This window comes from Lynx rufus, unplaced genomic scaffold, assembly GCF_022079265.1.
Source record: "Lynx rufus isolate CCGP_SWC_20201006 ecotype Redwood Valley unplaced genomic scaffold, mLynRuf1.p SCAF_1, whole genome shotgun sequence".
NCBI classification, from domain to species: Eukaryota; Metazoa; Chordata; class Mammalia; order Carnivora; family Felidae; genus Lynx; species Lynx rufus.
This window is the reverse complement of record NW_025814823.1, coordinates 10454552-10472268: the sequence shown is the minus strand read 5'-3', so window position 1 is coordinate 10472268 and position 17717 is coordinate 10454552.

The window sequence follows — 17717 nt, the reverse complement described above, 5'->3', positions numbered from 1 at the left end:
GAGAGCCTGTAGCCTGCTTTAGATTCTGTGTCTCTGTCTCTCTCTGCCCCTCCCCGGCTCACTCTCTGTCTCTCTCTATCAAAAAGAAATAAACATTTAAAAAATTTTTTAAAAAGAAAGAAAATACACTTTTACTATCATTTTTTCCTTAGCAGCTTTAGGGATCCCGTTACCCACATTCCCTACCTCCTAATACATTTATATCACCTATGTATCTCTCTACCTTTTTAAACTTCAAATAATATAGTTAAACTTCTATTTCTTATAGCATCAATTCTATATATTGCCTTTCCGCCCTTCAGATTGTAATATAAGGATAATAGCTTTCCTACCCTTTCCTTCACCTCTTCTTCCCACTCCACACCCCTTCCTAAATTTTGTCAACTGTGCTTTTACTTTCACAGTTTGTACATGCTGTTCTGTAACAATTTTCTGTTCTTTTTCTGTAGGTGGATTTTTCAAGTTTTAAATATCGATGACATACTGACATTATCATGCCCGTTAAATAGTGTTCACTGCAGAACTTGTGTGTTTTGATGATGGTTCTTGCCTTTACAGCTTTTACTTTCTGAAACACTAATTGCCTTCCCAGAATTTCCTCCCATTATATTCTTAAGTTCATCCAGCATCTCTATGGTACTGTGGTCTATGTATTGTCTTTTTCTCCACAAGATCTCCCTCCTGGGCTGTCCACCTTCCCGCTGCCATCTGGACTGATTGTTCTCTAGGCCTGCTGCATTCTGTCACTCTGGGACGTTTACCGTTCAACAGAGTAGGAACCATTGTTTTCTGGACCCCTTCCTTTGTTTACTCATTTGGCTGGAACATGAATAATTTCCTAAAAGGTAGTGCATAGTGCATGAGAAATAAAATTTCTGCATCTTGGCATATTTAATAATGTATTTACTGGCTCATCACACTTGACTGATAGTGTGGCTTATATACCACCCCAAGTTCTAAATCACTTTCTCTCAGCACATTGAAGACGTTGATCTATCTGATTCAGACATTTAGAATTGCTTGATGCTCTGTCTCTTATTCTCCCTTTCATGTAAGAGTCCTATGGTTTCCTTCATGGATCTTTTAGATTGTCCTTTTATCCTTAGTTCTCTTAAATCTCACTTTGTTGTGTGTAAGTGTGGGAGGTTTTTATGTTTTGCTTTGTTGCTGATTTGAGAACTAAGGTTCAGATTTATGAAGAATTTGGTGGATTGTAAATAGAAGTTAGATTTTGTCCTAGGTGATGGTAAGGTCTTGAAGAATTTTTTTTAACTTTTTATGTTTATTTATTTTTGAGAGACAGAGATTGTGCTAGACATAGAATAGAATCTTTTAATTAGAAGATTGGAGAAAAATATTTCTTGGACAATTTCTGCTCTCCAATTTCTCTATTATCTATGGAAACCCCATTCATTGGATGCTGTACGTAATGATTTCATTTATATGAAATTCTAGAAAAAGCAAAACTATGATGACAAAAAAGGAGATCACTGACCACCCGGGGCCTCTGACCGGTGGACGGGATTGACAACAGGGGAATATGAGGGAACGGTTTAAGAGATGAAAATGTTTTATAAAATGGTGATTGTAGGTTCACAAATGCATATATTTGTCAAAGTTCTTCCAGTTTTACACTCACTATTGGAAGATTTTGTGCCTCAAGGTGACTTGAGGCACATTAAACCTCAAGGAAAATAACTTTTAAGAAAGGAACTGAGTCAAAACAGAGTGAGAAGCATAATGATATCTACAGCATGATACGGGTGTGTAAATTAAAAGTTACTACAGCACACTCATAAATTGACTACCATTCATCCGTAAACAGAAAAGCAGTACTGACCGATGCTACAACATGGATGAGCCTTGTTTTCAATTATGCAAAGTGAAATAAGCCAGACACAAAAAGCCACATATCATCTAATTCAATTCATATGAAATGTTCAGAATAGGCAAATTCATAGACACAGAAAGATTTGCCATTTCCAAGGCCTAGAGGAGAGGGAATCAGAGTGACTGATTAATGGATATCGGGTTTCTGTTATATATTCTGGTATATATTCTGGTATATATTCTGGATATAGGGTGATGAAAATGTTCTAGAATTAGGTAGCAACGATGGTTGCACAACCACCTGAATGCACTGACTGCTGCTACTGGATTGCATATAACATAACATGGTTAAAATGGTAAATCTTGTGTTGTCTGTATCTTCCCATAATAAAAAAAAAGTACCTGCATATTGTTTTTCCACTTGTAGCATTGATGGGATAACTTACATTAGACCAAACTTTCCTTTTCTGAAAATTTTATTTAAATCTAAGTTAGTAAATATAGTGTCATAACGGCTTCAGAAGTAGAATTTAGTGAGTCATCTTACATACATATAACATCCAGTGCTCATCTCAACAAGTGCTCTCCTTAATCCCCATCACCCATTTAGCCCATCTCCCCACCCAAAACCCCTCCAGCAACCCTCAGTTTGTTCTCTGTATTTAAGTCTCTTATTATTCGCCTCCCTCTCTGTTTTCATCTTATTTTTCCTTCCCTCCCACTATGTTCATCTGTTTTGTTTCTTAAATTCCACATATGAGTGAAATCATATGATATTTATCTTTCTCTGACTCATTTCATTTAGCATAATACCTTCCAGTTCCATCCACATTGTTGCAAATGGCAAGATGCCATTCTTTTTCATTGCCAAATGGTGTTCCATTGCCTACATATACCACTTCTTCTTTATCCATTTGTCAGTCGATGGACATTTGAGCTCTTTCCATAATTTGGCTCTTGTTGATAGTGCTGCTATCATTGGCATGCATGTGCCCCTTCGAATCAGTATTTTTGTATCCTTTGGATAAATACCTAGTAGTGCAATTGCTGGGTTGTAGGGTAGCTCTATTTTTAATTTTTTGAGGAACCTCCATACTGTTTTCCAGAGTGGCTGCACCAGTTTGCATTCCCACCAGCAGTACAACAGTGTCCCCCTTACTCCTCATTCTCGCCAATACCTGTTGTTTCCTGTGTTGTTAATTTTAGCTATTCTGACAGGTGTGAGGTGGTATCTCATTGTGGTTTTGATTTGTATTTTCTTGATGATGAGTGGTGTTGAGCATCCTTTCATGTGTCAGTCATCTAGACGTCTTCTTTGGAAAAGTGTCTATTCATGTCTTTTGCCCATTTCTTCACTGGATTATTTGTTTTTTGGGTGTTGAGTTTGATAAGTTCTTTTTTTATTATTCTCAAGTTAGCTAACATGCAATATAGTGTTTGCTTCAGGAGTAGAACCCAGTGATTCATTGTTTATGTATAATACCCAGTGCTCCTCCCAAGTGCCCTCCTTAATGCCCATCACCCATTTAACCCTCTCCCCAACCTCCCACCTCCACCAACCCTCAGTTTGTCCTGTTTTACCAACACCATGTGCTGGATACTATCTTTTTTCCATTGGATATTCTTTCCTGATTTGTCGAAGATTAGTTCGCCATACATTTTTGTGTCCATTTCTGGGTTCTCTATTCTGTTCCATTGATCTATGTGTCTGTTTTTGCACCCAGTACTATACTGTCTTGATGATTTCATCTTTGTATTACAGCTTAAAGTCCAGAATTATGATGCCTCCAGCTTTGGTTTTCTTTTTCAGGGTTGCTTTGGCTACTCGGGGTCTTTTCTGTTTCCATACAAATTTCAGAATTGTTTGTTCTAGGTCTATGAAGAATGCTGGTGTTATTTTGATAGGGGTTGCATTGAATGTGTAAATTGCTTTGGGTAGTATCAACATTTTAACAATATTTGTTCTCCTGATCCATGAGCATGGAATGTTTTTCTGTTTCTTTGTGTCTTCTTCAATTTCTTTCATAAGCTTTCTATAGCTTTCAGTGTACAGATCTTTTGCCTCTTTGGTTAGTTTACTCCTAGGTATTTTATGGTTTTTAGTGCAATTGTAAATGGGATTGATTCCTTGGTATCTCCTTCTGCTGCTTCATTATTGGTGTATAGAAATGCATCTGATTTCTGTACCTATGACTTTGCTGAATTCATGTATCAGTTCTAGCAGTTTTTTGGTGGAACAGGTAAATTTCTATTCTAATAAATATATTTAAAGGCTGCTGTGAACACCAACCCTAATTAATTATTAAATTAATTCCTAATGTGGGTAAATTTTCTTTTAAATTAGCACTGGGAAATGAACATGTGAAATGATACTGGGGATGAAAGTACAATAAACAAAATGTTGCTGAGGAGGGGGGAAAAAGACCAAACTTTCCACTGAGAAAAACTATAAAAACAATATAAAATTTAGGGGGTGTGGGGAGAAAGCTTTTGAATCTAGTTGTCAAAAACTGGCCAAGGCAGACAGAACATGAGGGAGGTTATGATACTCAGACTTTCAGATGGACCCCAATGATCCTTGTCTCATGGTATTCATGAGTCTGAGTAATCCTCTTCTCCTGGGTGTAGGTGTGACTTGTGATTTGCCTCTAACAAGTATATTGCAAAGGCAATGGGCTGTCACTTCTGGATTCCAATACATAGAACTGTAACCTCCTGTCGTAGACTCTGGATCTAAAGTTGTCTCTTGTCTAGCCAGACAGCAGGATGTAGGATGAGAAGCGAGAGATGGCTAATGTCTGGGAGAAGACAAGAGTCCCGAATAAGGGTCCTTGCCCCATATTTATTAAGATCAGAAGGCTTACAAACATGATGGGCATGCACAAAGAGACAAAGAAACTGTGAACATTAACTTGCGGACATGAGGGAAAAGGGGGATATTGAAGATATACAGTGTTTGGGGTCTGGGTCAATATAAAACAAAATCCGGGCACCAGGCAGATGGGTAGATGGTTGTTAACAGCAGACAGGAGGCGCTGTGCCTGTTTATCTTTGCCAGCCTAGGGGATGAGACAGATAGGGGGAGTAACCTCAGGATTGACATGGCACCTTTTCTTTTGTTAACCATCTCCACTTTGGGCTGCTTTGCCTGCAGTGCAGCGGTCCATAGTCCCATTCACACATTTACTTAACCTGGCCCTATCCTCTGTGAAAGCTGCTATAATACTAAATTGGGGGTGCTTCTACCCTGAACATCTAATCTTGTTTATTTCATATACCTATGTATTGGGTACCTTTGCGCCATTCCTACATTAGGCCTTTGCCTCTCCCTCACTATTCTGGGGTCTCTGCACCCCCTCTCTCTTTTGGGATGCCTTTGCACCGCCCTATTTCTGGCACCTTTGTGCCTCCCTATTCTCGGGGTGCCTTTGCACCCCCCTATTCTTGGAGTGCCAATCTGGTTTACCCAAACTCGGATGTGAGCATTTTATGGCTTTGTATTTCTTTATGCCTTGTTAACCATTGGTGTAAACCCGGGGGATTCCTGAGCTTATCCCCCACAACCTCCATCTTGCTAACTGACTCTACTGAGCTCTCAGCTAGTATACTTTGATGAAGAAAGCATGCATGTTGGAATAGCCTGTATGGTAAGGAACTGAGGACAGCCTATGGCCAAAAGCTAGTCAGGAAATGAAACCCTCAGTCTAACAGCCTGGAACTGAAGGAACTGAAACCTGCTAACAACCACTGAGTGAGCTTGGAAGTAGATTGTTTCCTGGTCTAACCTTAAAATGAAATCTTAGTTCTAGCTGACACCGTAGTGGCAGCCTCATAAGAGAACTGGAAGAAGAAGACTCAGCTAAGCTGTGTCTGGAATCCTGACCCTAATAACTGTGAAATAATAATTTGTGTTGTTTTGAGTCTCTAAGTTTATGATAGTTTGTTAAAATCAATAAATAATATAAAGAGGTAAGAGCACAGAATAAAGGACATTATATTAGATGAGCTGGACCATCTTTGTCCCCTTTCCTCTGAAGGAATTGCTTGCTTTTAGTGCAAAAGATTGAGGCTAAGCAGAATATAGCTGCCTAGAGATTTTTCTACTTGGGATTTTTCTACTGAATGTAGGGTGCCAGACTTGAAGTACTAAGATCCTAAAGTAAAGGAAACCACAGAAAAGTGAGTCCAACATTCTGCATCATTCTATACTGCATTTATCCTCAAAGAGTTTGCTGTATCATAAACTATTCTGGGTCAAGAGGCCAAGAAGTCAAGCAGAAAATAGTTACTAAATGGCTACATGATGAAACAGAGTTTACACACTCTACCAGACCTGGGGGAAGTAAAATTGCAGATCAGGATAAGAGAAGGAGGAAGGACCTTTGTAAATATTTCAGATTTTCAGCTGAGATCCCTAAAGTGCCAAGGCCTAGAGGAAAGGACAAAGTGGAACAACAAGATCTTAGAAAGCCTGAAGTCCGACTTGAATCACGTCAAACCCTGATTTGATCAAATTTTTTGCCACTAGTTTAACTATTTCCTAAAGGGAAATTAAATAATCTCTCAGAGAGATAAAATCACCCACAGCTGATATATTTCATACAAAGTGTCCAGCATTCAATAAAAAATACCAGGGGTGCCTGGGTGGCTCAGTCGGTAAAGCATCTGAGTTGGGCTCAAGTCATGATCTCGCAGTTTGTGAGTTTGAGCCCTGCGTCGGGCTCTGTGCTGACAACTCAGAGCCTGGAACCTGCTTCTGATTCTGTGTCTCCCTCTCTCTCTGCCCCTCCCATGCTCATGCTCTGTCTCTCTCTGTCAATAATAAATAAAAATGTTAAAAAATGTTTTAAATAAAAAAATACCAGGCATGGCATGAGACAAGAAAAATAACTTATTATCAAAAGATAAAACAAGCAACAGAAATAGATAATCTGGAAGATAGATGAAATGATAGAGAATTTTGCCATAATACTGGAATCTACTTAAAGTCAAATGGAAATTCTAGATGTTAAAATTCCTATTACTGACTTTAAGAACAAAATAAATTTAAGAGAAAATTCACAGCAGAAAAAATAGTGAATGGGGACATCAAGTCATTTGAAACAATTCAGACAAACCACAAAAAGAAGAAAGAGGATGGAAAATACAAAAATAGGGGCACCTGGGTAGCTCAGTCAGTTAAGCATTGGACTCTTGGTTTCAGCTCAGAGCACGATCTCACAGTTCGTGAGTTCAAGCCCCACATCAGGCTTCACACTGACAGTTCAGAGCCTACCTGGGATACTCTCTCTCCCCCTCTCTCTGCCCCTACCCTGCTTATTCTCTCTTTTCTCTCTCAAACCTACAAAAATACAAAAATAGAAACTAAGTGGTGGAGTGAATGCTATATGTGTCTCAGAAGGAGAGAAAAGAGAGAACAGAATAGAAATATATCTGAAGGGACGAATAACTGATAATTTTCTAAAACTGATGAAAGATATTAGCCACAGATTCAAGACTCTCTATGAACACAAGACCTTATAAAAATTAGTAAAACCACAACTAGACACACTATAATAACATTGCTGAAAACCAAGGATAAAGGTAAATTTTAAAAACAAAAAAATATGTATTAATTTCCAGGAAGAAAAAAAAAGAAATATTCACTTACCGACAGAAATTATGAAGCCAGAAGACAATGAAATGCATCTTAAGGAGTGATGAAATAAAAATAGCTGGAAATTATATAAGAAAAAAATCAAAGTCTTTCAAAAGGAGAGGTGAAATATAGACCATTTCTAATTTTAAATGTAAAGAAACATTCATTTATGGTAAAAACTCTGAGCAAAGTGGGTATAGTGTAGAATGTACCTCGACATAATAAATGATAAGCTCACACCTAACATTATACCCAACGGTGAAAAGCTAAAAGCTTTTCCTCCACGCTCAGGAATAAGACAAGAATGTCCATTTGTGCCACTTTTATTCGACATAGTACTGGAAGTCCTAGCAAGACCGATGAGGCAAGAAAAAGAAAAGTCATCCAAACTGGAAAGGAAGAAATAAAACTGTCACTATTTGCAGATGACATGATACTATATATAGAAAACCCTAAAAAATTATTTTAATGAAAGAATTCAATAAAATAGCAAGATACAAAATAAGTACACAAAAATCTGTTGTTTATATACACTAACAATAAACTATCAGAGAAATTAAGAAAAACAATCCTGTTTACAATGGGCTCAAAAAGAAAAAAAATATCTAGGAATAAACTAAATTAAGGAGGTAAAAGAACTATACTCTGCAAGCTACATTAATGAAAGAAATTGAAGATGACACAAAAAAACTGGGAAAATGTTCCATGTTCACAGATTAGAAGAATTAATATTGTTAAAATGTCCATACTCCCCAAAGGAATCTACAGATCAGTGTAATCCTTATCAAAATTCCAATGGCATTTTTCACAGAAATAGAACAAACAATCCTAAAATTTGTATGGAACCACAAAAGACCCTGAAAAGCCAAAGAAATCTTAAGAAATAAGAACAAAGCTGAAGGCATCGTGATCCTTGATTTCAAACAATATTATAAATCTACAATAGTCAAAATAGTATGATATTGACATAAAAACAGACACATAGATCAATTGAATAGAATAAAGAACCCAGAAATAAACTCACATATATATGGTTAATTAAACCACAACAAAAAAGCCAAGAATATACAACGGGGAAAGGACAGTCTCTTCAGTAAATGGTGTTTGGGAAACTGGACAAGTACATACAAAAGAATGAAACTGGACCACTGTCTTTCACCATACACAAAAATTTATTCAAAATGGATTAAAGACTCAAATGTAAAACCTGAAACCTTAAAACTAGAAGAAAACACAGGTGGCAAAGCACCAAAACTTGACCTGGGTCTTGGTGATGATTTTTTCAATCTGACAGTAAAAGCAACAAGAATAAAAATAAATGGAGGGAGAGTGCATCAAACTAAAAAGCTTCATAGCAAGGAAAACCATCAAAATGACAAAGCAACCTACTGATTGGGAGAAGATATTTGCAAACCATATATCTGGTAAAGGATTAGTATCCAAAATATATAAAGAACTCACACAACTCAATAACAACAAATCCATTTAAAAAATGGGCCTAAGACCCAAATCAGCATTTTCCCAAATAAAAAATATAGATAGACGACAGGTACATGGAAAAGTGCTCTAACTTCAGTAAGCATCAGGGAAATGCAAATCAAAACTACAGTGATGTATCACCTCACATCTGCTGGGATGACTGTTATCAAAAAGACAAGAGAGGGCACTTGGGCGGCTCAGTTGGTTGAGCATCTGACTTCTGCTCAGGTCATTGATCTCAAGGTCCGTGAGTTTGAGCCCTGTGTCTGGCTCTGTGATGACAGCTCAGAGCCTGGAGCCTGCTTCGGATTGTGTCTCCCTCTCTCTCTGCCCCTCCCCCACTTACACTCTGTCTCTCTCTCTGTCTCTCTCAAAAATAAATAAACATTAACAATTTTTTTTAAAAAAGACAAGAGATAATAAGTGTCGGTGAGGACATGGAGAAAAGGGAACCCTTGTGCACTGGTAGTGAAGATGTAAATTGGTGTAGCCACTATGTAAAATAGTATGAAGGTTCCTCAAAATTTTAAATAGAACCACTATATTATCCAGCAATTCAACCTTTTGGTAATTATTTAAGGGAAATGAAAACAGTAATTTGCAAACATTTCTGCATCCTCACATTCATTACAGCATTATTTACAACAGCCAAAACATGGAAACAACCTAAGTATTCATTAATGGATGAGTGGATAAAGAAATTGTGGCATATATACAATGGAGCATTGTTCAACCACAACAAAGATGGACCTTGAGGGCATTACGCTAAGTGAAATAAGTCAGAAAAAAAAATCAATACAGTATGGTCTCACTGATATGTAGAAATTAAAAAAAAAACAAAACTCATAGATACAGAGGACAGGCTGGTGGTTGCCAGAGGTGGGGGATGGGGTGGGTGAAATGAGTGAAAGGATACAGAAAGTAAAAACTTCTAGTTATAAAATAAATAAGTCATGGGGATGTAATGTACAGCATGGTGATTATAGTTAATAATACCATATTATATATACCTTTGGTAGTCACTAATAGAGTAGATCTTAAAATTTGTCATCCTAAGAAAAAATTCGTAATTCTGTATGTTGATGGATGTTAACTAGACATATTGTGGTAATAATTTCACAGTATATACATATATTGAACCATTATATTGTGTACCTGAAACTAATATAATGTCATATGTCAATTATATCTCAAAAAAAGTGAAGGAGGAGAATTTGTCGCCAGATAACCCATGCTAAAAAAAAATCAAAATTGTATAGATGGTAAATGGAAAAGTAAAAGGAAATTATCCCAGTGGAATCACAATCATGTAGAAAGGAGTAAAAAACTTTGAAACCTTGAAATTTTAACAGATTTCTAAATAATCCATAGATAAAAGGATAAATTGCAATGGACGCTTTGAAATAGTTTGAACTAAATAATAATAAATTCCATATACGAAGGCTTGTGGGACGCGATTAAAATTGTGCCCTATAGGGAATTTAAAATGCATATGTATATATTAGAAAGTATATATTAGAAAAATAAGAAAGGCTAAAAATTAAGATCTGATCTAAGCATTCACTTTTGAGGAAAAAAACAAAATAGCAAAATAAATCCCAAGAAAATAAGGGAATCATTAAGAACAGGGAAGGAAATAATTAAATAGGAAATAAAGGTACAATAGAGAAAAACCATGAAATCAAAGCTGGTTCTTTGAAAAGCTGAGGCAAGACTTATAATGAAAAAAGAGAAAAGACCTGACTATTATCAGGATTGAGAAAGTGGTGTTAACGACAGATTTTATAGACTTTGAAAGGATAAGACATTGAAAAGATGATAAGCACAATGCTATGTCAATAAATTTAAATTTGGGGGTAAAATGAGGAAATCTCTTGAACAAGTACAGTTTACCAAAACTGACCCAGGAATAGAAATATCCGAATATATCAAAGAAATTGAATCCATAATTTAAAACCGCCTCATAAAGAGAATGCCAGGCCAGATTGCTTCACCAGTGACTTCTTCCAAACATTTAAGGAAGGAATAATGCCAATTTTAAACGAATTGCTGTCTTAAAATAGAAAAGTTGGAAACACACCTCAAGTTGTTTTATAAAACCAGTATAACCTTAACACCAGAACCTGACAAGAACATTCCATAAAAAGAAAGATTATAAATTAGAAAAAGAAAAGAATATTATAAATTAATCTCTCATGAACATGATTTGAAAAATGCTAAACAAAATACTGATACACTGAATCCAGTGATGGAAAGAAATGATAGTACATCTCAACCATTTGGGTTTATTTTAAAAATTCAAGGCTGTTTAACATTCAAGAAGAATCAATGTAATTTATCACTATACAAAAGGAGAAAAAAGCAGTGATCTCAAAAGATGCAGAAAATTCATTTGATAAAATTCAGTGTCAGTTTATACTAATAAAAATAACTCCCAGCAAACTAAGAATAGAAGGGGAATCTCTTAATCTAATAGAGGGCTCATGTGCACACACACATACCCCCCCCCCCCACACACACACACACTATAGCAAACATCATCTGTATAATTATAAAACTGTGAGGGGCGCCTGGGTGGCTCAGTTAGGCATCCGACTTCAGCTCAGGTCATGATCTCACGGTCTGTGAGTTCGAACCCCACATCAGGCTCTGTGCTGACAGCTTGGAGCCTGCTTCAGATTTTGTGTCTCCCTCTCTCTGACCCTCCCCTGTTCATGCTCTCTCTCTGTCTCAAAAATAAATAAATGTTTTAAAAAAAATTTTTTAATTATAAAACTGTGAAAGCTTTTTTTGCCCCTGAAATCAGGAAAGAGGCAAGCCTATGTACTGTTATTCCTTCTGTTCAATATTGGGTTGGAGGTCTTAGCCCATACAGTAAGGCAACAAAAGGAAAAGTATTTGAAGAAATAATACTCAAGTGAAAATGACATGATTATCGATGTGGCAGATTTAAAAAAAAATCTTTGGTAATAATTTTAGAATTAATACGTGGATTTAACAAGGTGAATAGACACAAGGTTAATGATGAGTCGACAAGGACTCATATGCAGAACACATTACAAACTCCTACAAACCAATAAGAAGAAAATAGATCAATCAATTTTTTTAAAATGGGTGAAAGATTTAACCAGGCACTTCACCAAAGAGCCAATAAATGTTTTCAACCTCGTTAATATGCATGGAAACGCAAGTTTAAACCACATTGAGATAGTCCCACACCCCCATCAGAATTACTGCAATACAGGAGACTGAAAATTGCAGAGGGATGTGGAGGGGGCGTGGCCGAGAGAACAGAGGATGGTTGAAAGCTAAGAGATACCTACCTGACTATGTAAATGAACTGATAAAAGTGGGAGGAGGATAATGTAAGGAAATAGGTGAGTACTTTTATGTTCTAGGGTAAGTATGGGCTCTTCAAAAATAAAGCAAAGTTGGAGCTACAGGGAAAAAAATATTCGTAGGTCCAACTATAAACAAAATTTCTTCATGGCAAAATAAAGCCAAATGGATCCCGTAAAGTTAAACATTGAGCTAATGAAAAAAAAATGTTTGTAACATATATACAGACCAAATGAATTTATACCCAGAATATACAAAGGGTATTATTAATCACAAATTAATAAGGATATATGCTCCAATAGAAAATGGCAAAGGACATGAAAAGATAATTCACAAACAAGAAATGTAAGTAATCAGTAAATAAGCCATCACTGATTTCATTGATCAGAATATGTACCCCATATAAAAAAGTGTTACAATACTCAAATCATGAGATCTCTGGGTAAATGGGTACACCCATAAAATGCTACTGGGAGTCCAAATTGGTATTCTCTCTGGAGAGCAATTTAGCCGTATGTATCACAAGCCATCCTAACAACTATGAATTTACTCTGAGAAAATAATCAGACAGCTGTGCAAAACTATGTGCAATCATTAGAAATAATCAAAATATGGGGTGCCTGGGTGGCTCAGTCGGTTAAGCAAACAACTTTGGCTCAGGTCATGATCTCACAGTTCGTGGGTTCGAGCCCCGCGTCGGGCTCTGGGCTGACAGCTCGGAGCCTGGAGCCTGCTTCGGATTCTGTGTCTCCCTCTCTCTCTGCCCCTCCCTCGTTCATGCTCTGTCTCTCTCTGTCTCTCAAAAATAAGTAAAAGTTAAAAAAAATTAAGAAATAATCAAAATATCCAACAGGATATAGGTTGAATAAATTGTAGTATATCCCCACTATGGAATATTACATTGCCACTAAACATACACACATACACACTTGTGAGTATATGTGCATTTGTTGACCTTCAGCATATTCCTGATATCTTGTTGAAATACATAAAAGAATATTGAAATAGGTTAAAGAATCAAAGAATAAGCCAGTTTGTACCATATAATCCCAATATTGTGATCAGACAGAAAATAATACGTTGCTTGCATTATGTACGTGAACTGTAGTTTCTCCAGGTACAGATATTACATGTGATTTTTACCTTCTTTATATTTTTTCTTCTTTATATAGTCTTCATTCCTTGAATTTTTAACAATGAACATGCACTTTTATAGTCAGAAGAAATAAATACAAGATGCTTCTAATTTATAAAAACAAAAGCAAAATATTTCCTGAGTTATGACCTTAGAAGCAATAATTACTATTCCTGGCATAACAGGGAGCTACTCCAGAAGAGGAGGAGAAAGGTTTTCTTACTATTAAGTTTAACAGAATCCCACCAAAATAAATCATACAGCCCATATGATGTCAGGGCACCAACCCACTTTCCCAGGAGTGGACCGGAGGTATTTGCACCTGTCATCCAAGCCATATCTGGGAGAGTACGAAAGGGACTTGGCATTTCTATCTGCCTTGCTATGCTAGGGGCAATCTTTTTTGTAATAGTGCCCCCAACCCCATCTCATAACTATTGTCTTAGAGCTCCAGGGACAGAGCTTGGGCATCTGTATAATTTCAAAGCCATCCAGGAAATCCTTATGATCATTGAGAGCTGGGGAGTCAAAGCTCTCATTTGAAGAAGCATGAAAAGAATCTTTTAACTAAACCGAGGAGGGTATTCTTCAAGTTGAAGTTGTATCCTCGGCCGACTGCTTCTGCTCTTTTCATATAACCTCTTCTACGATCCTTCTGAGTCATCAGATTCAGAATGCTAGATGAAATGAACAAAACAAATATTTGGGGGGAGAAAAGAAACCTTCTCTTTCCTCACTTGAGCCCTTCTCTTAAACACTGAATTTCCAAAGCATTTGGGAAAATGTTTTGGGGGCAAATTGTTTGGTTGTGATTTTCTTTTTTTAGCCTCCATTCTCTTCCCCGGGCTAAGCCCTTTGCTTCCTTAGAAGAATAAAAGCTTGTATATAATGAACGATTTCCCTTACTAGTCTCTTCTGAAAGTGGTAAAAGACAAGAGTTACAAGAACAAGCTGTCTTCTTCTTCCCCTGAACCCGTTTCTACAGACTTGAGAAGTTAAACCTAGGCTCCCTACTTGCTTGCTCCCTGGGTCAGAGGTAAGGATGAGTGGAGTGTTTCAACATGGACTCCCAGCCATGGTGATAGTTCTGCCTCACCCCTGCCAAGAGCACCAGAAGCCATCATTAGGCCCCCTGCACCTTCACTGCTCATCAGTCCCCAGCAAAGAGGCCACAGGGGGGTCATTGCCTCATTTCTGTCTCCACTGGGCTGAAGTACCACCCAGGGAATCATAAAATAAGAGAAGGAAGTGAGAGTATATTGACCATTAACCCCTCATAGATGAAGACTGCTGTATGTGATTGGCAGTAAACCCTGTTCCAGGCTGGGGGAACCTCATAATCATCTTGCATTAAAATAAACCTGATAAAGTCAATGGGCAAGTAAATCTTATAATCTGAAATACTGCAATATATATATTACCTCATTAGCAAGGACTAGTCTACAAGTTAACACAGCACGCTTTAGAATGAATTTAGGGAGCTTTATATGTTTTTTGTATATATTTGCATTTTTTTCCCCAGTTAATTAGCCCTGACTTCTAAGTGAGGATACAGAATGAAATGATTTGGAAATGATTTGGAAAAGCCTGTGTTTTTACATTTTTGAAGAAGGGGTTACAAACTGATCACTTGCTGAAATTTAAGTATAAATTCCTTGAAGGCTTATTGGGATAAGGGGAAAATATGTTTTTCCCCTTGTGTGTTGTTTGAACTGATTTGTCAGCAAATAACGATATCTCTGATTAGACTACTTAAACTTTCTGTGGTTGATCTGCCTTTCTTCATATCACTGGGGGCATAAAAGAATATTTCTCCATCTCAATTCCAGGCAAGTGAGTCAGTGCAACTTTCTGTGTTAATATGGCAGAATAAAATATCACTGTTGGCTTCTGATGACAGGGGGTATTGTTCATCTTTCTTAAATTGATTTTCCCTGGAAAAAAAATGTGTCAAATTCTGATACAAATAATTTCTAGGTTGTATTTTCTTCAGTTTGTGAATTTCTCTTTGCAATTATATTGGCAGGTATGATTGGGTTAATTACACAACCAATATGGTGGGTTCAGTGCCCCTGTACGGGGAAGTCATTTAAACCCAATGAAAGGTTGGTGCTGGTGCCTGAGGGAGTCCTACTTTGCGGCATCACAGAGAGTCATGAGCCAAATTATCTAGAGTAGCAGCCTTCAAACTATATCAAGTTGTTATGATGTTTAACAGAATCATTTTCCGGATCTGCACTTGCATATGAACTCTGAACGTGGTACAGCAGATTCAGCTTCTCCTTGCCCATCTTCCCTTCCACTCTAAAAGAGGAAGGCCTATCACTGTCCCATCCCTAATTTCACTATCATATGTTGCTCTGGGTAAGCAAATCTCCAAGTGCAAAACGAAGGATCCACCCAAAATCTTGGTGTCAGCAATGGGAAATGACTAAGTAAAAGTCCTTATGCAAGTGAGGTGATTTCTAGTACTTTGCTCTCAACAAAATTTTAAGATCACATAATGGAATTATTGGGTGGTAAATCCCTAAACATTATTTTGGAAGAATCAATTACTATGTAATTTTTGGCATGTAACTCAGAATTTCAAAGAATTAAATGATAATGCCATAATAATATTCCCTCCATTTCCAAATACTTATTGATCAATGAAAATTAAAATGGCAATGAGTAATATTAATTCATGAATATATAAAAGTCATATAAACCTCCACCAATCTCACTGAAAGCTTCATTTCCAATCAAATAGTTTCTTATACCTAATACTTACTTAAAAATCTATGTAACCGTTGTTTTGATCACTTGTGTCTTTATAGTGATTATAATACCAAACCAACTCAGATTGTTTTTAATTTAAAGCCTCAGAGTCAGAGGAAACATTTTTTAAACAATAATTTACACACACACACACACACACACACACCTTTTTTGCCAAGGAATGTGATTATTAATGAATGACTTTCAAGAATTCTGGACAGGAGTTTGAGGAGGAAAAGCAGTGATTTAAAGCTTCTGATTGTTGAAGAAGAGCTCATTCCTGTGTTTTTTAAATGACTGATGGTAGACCTTCAATTGCCATGGTATTTGGATTCATCTGCTAGATCCAAAGAGGAATGTAGCAGTTTTACTTTAATTTTTTTTACAATATACTATAATTACATATTTCCAACTACTTGAACCATCAAAGTATAACTCACAAAATGTTAAAAATATAATTGTACAATTAGAAGTTGAAAATCATACAAATACGCGAGTCAAAGTTTTAGGTAACCCATTACAGAAGGAACCAGCAAGAGACAAGTCTGTTTTAAACAGGAAATAAGATTTTATGTGGTCAGTGAAAGAAGGAACACTTAAACAGTGTAGGTAAATTAGAAATAAAATTGGCTAACGTGCTGTGGGGCAATAAGCTTGCCCTCGAGTTTATCTGCTCTAGCAGACAGACTAGAAAAATCAGCACACCTTATCATTTTTCTACCAGCTAACCTGTAACTTGACAGAATTACAAAATGACTGGGCCCTAATCAAACACAAACCTAAGTCAAACTTCTATTCCCTGAGTCAGATTAGCCTGCTACTGGACTGTTAGAAAATGCTCTTAGCAGGACATTAAAAGCCCACATAATCATCTTTTCATCTTATTTATCAGCTTTGGATAATGCTTCTCAGTAAAACTTATGATGAAGCGTTTTAAATGTCAGCTTTAAAAGGTAAGAAAAAACACATAACTTTTCCCAAAAAATGAGGAGCTACATAAATGTTGATGTTATGATTGAAGCAGGAGAATGAAATTCACCATTGGCTGTGGGCTATTTTGGCCCAGATTTGAATGTGTTTGCTAACAAGAACACAAATAATTGTAGCACAAAGGTCCAATTCAGAAAATTTAACATAGAATTCTGAGAGCTAATCCACAATTCACACTCACATGTGATCAACTCTCCCAGCATAATCCTTTATAAACCTATTTTTTTTTTTCTTACCTGGAGTCCAAAATGTGAGGAGGTGTGATACTTAGCAAAAGGACTGTGTGATCTTTCTAATTTACATAGGTAGAAAGTGGGAGTATGGGAGGGAATGGAGCTTAAGGGTGTGGGATGAAGTTGGAAGGAATATAAAGTTGGATGAGGCTAAAATTATTACATGGGATCACTAAGCAGAATTCTGAATTCAGTGCTTGAGCTTGAGGGGTTAGGAGGAGCTCTTTGGTTGATGGACCGAACTGTGGACCAAAGTAGCCAAATACCAGATCTGCCTTGATATGTTGTAGAGGAAGGTACTCAAAGATTTAGGGAC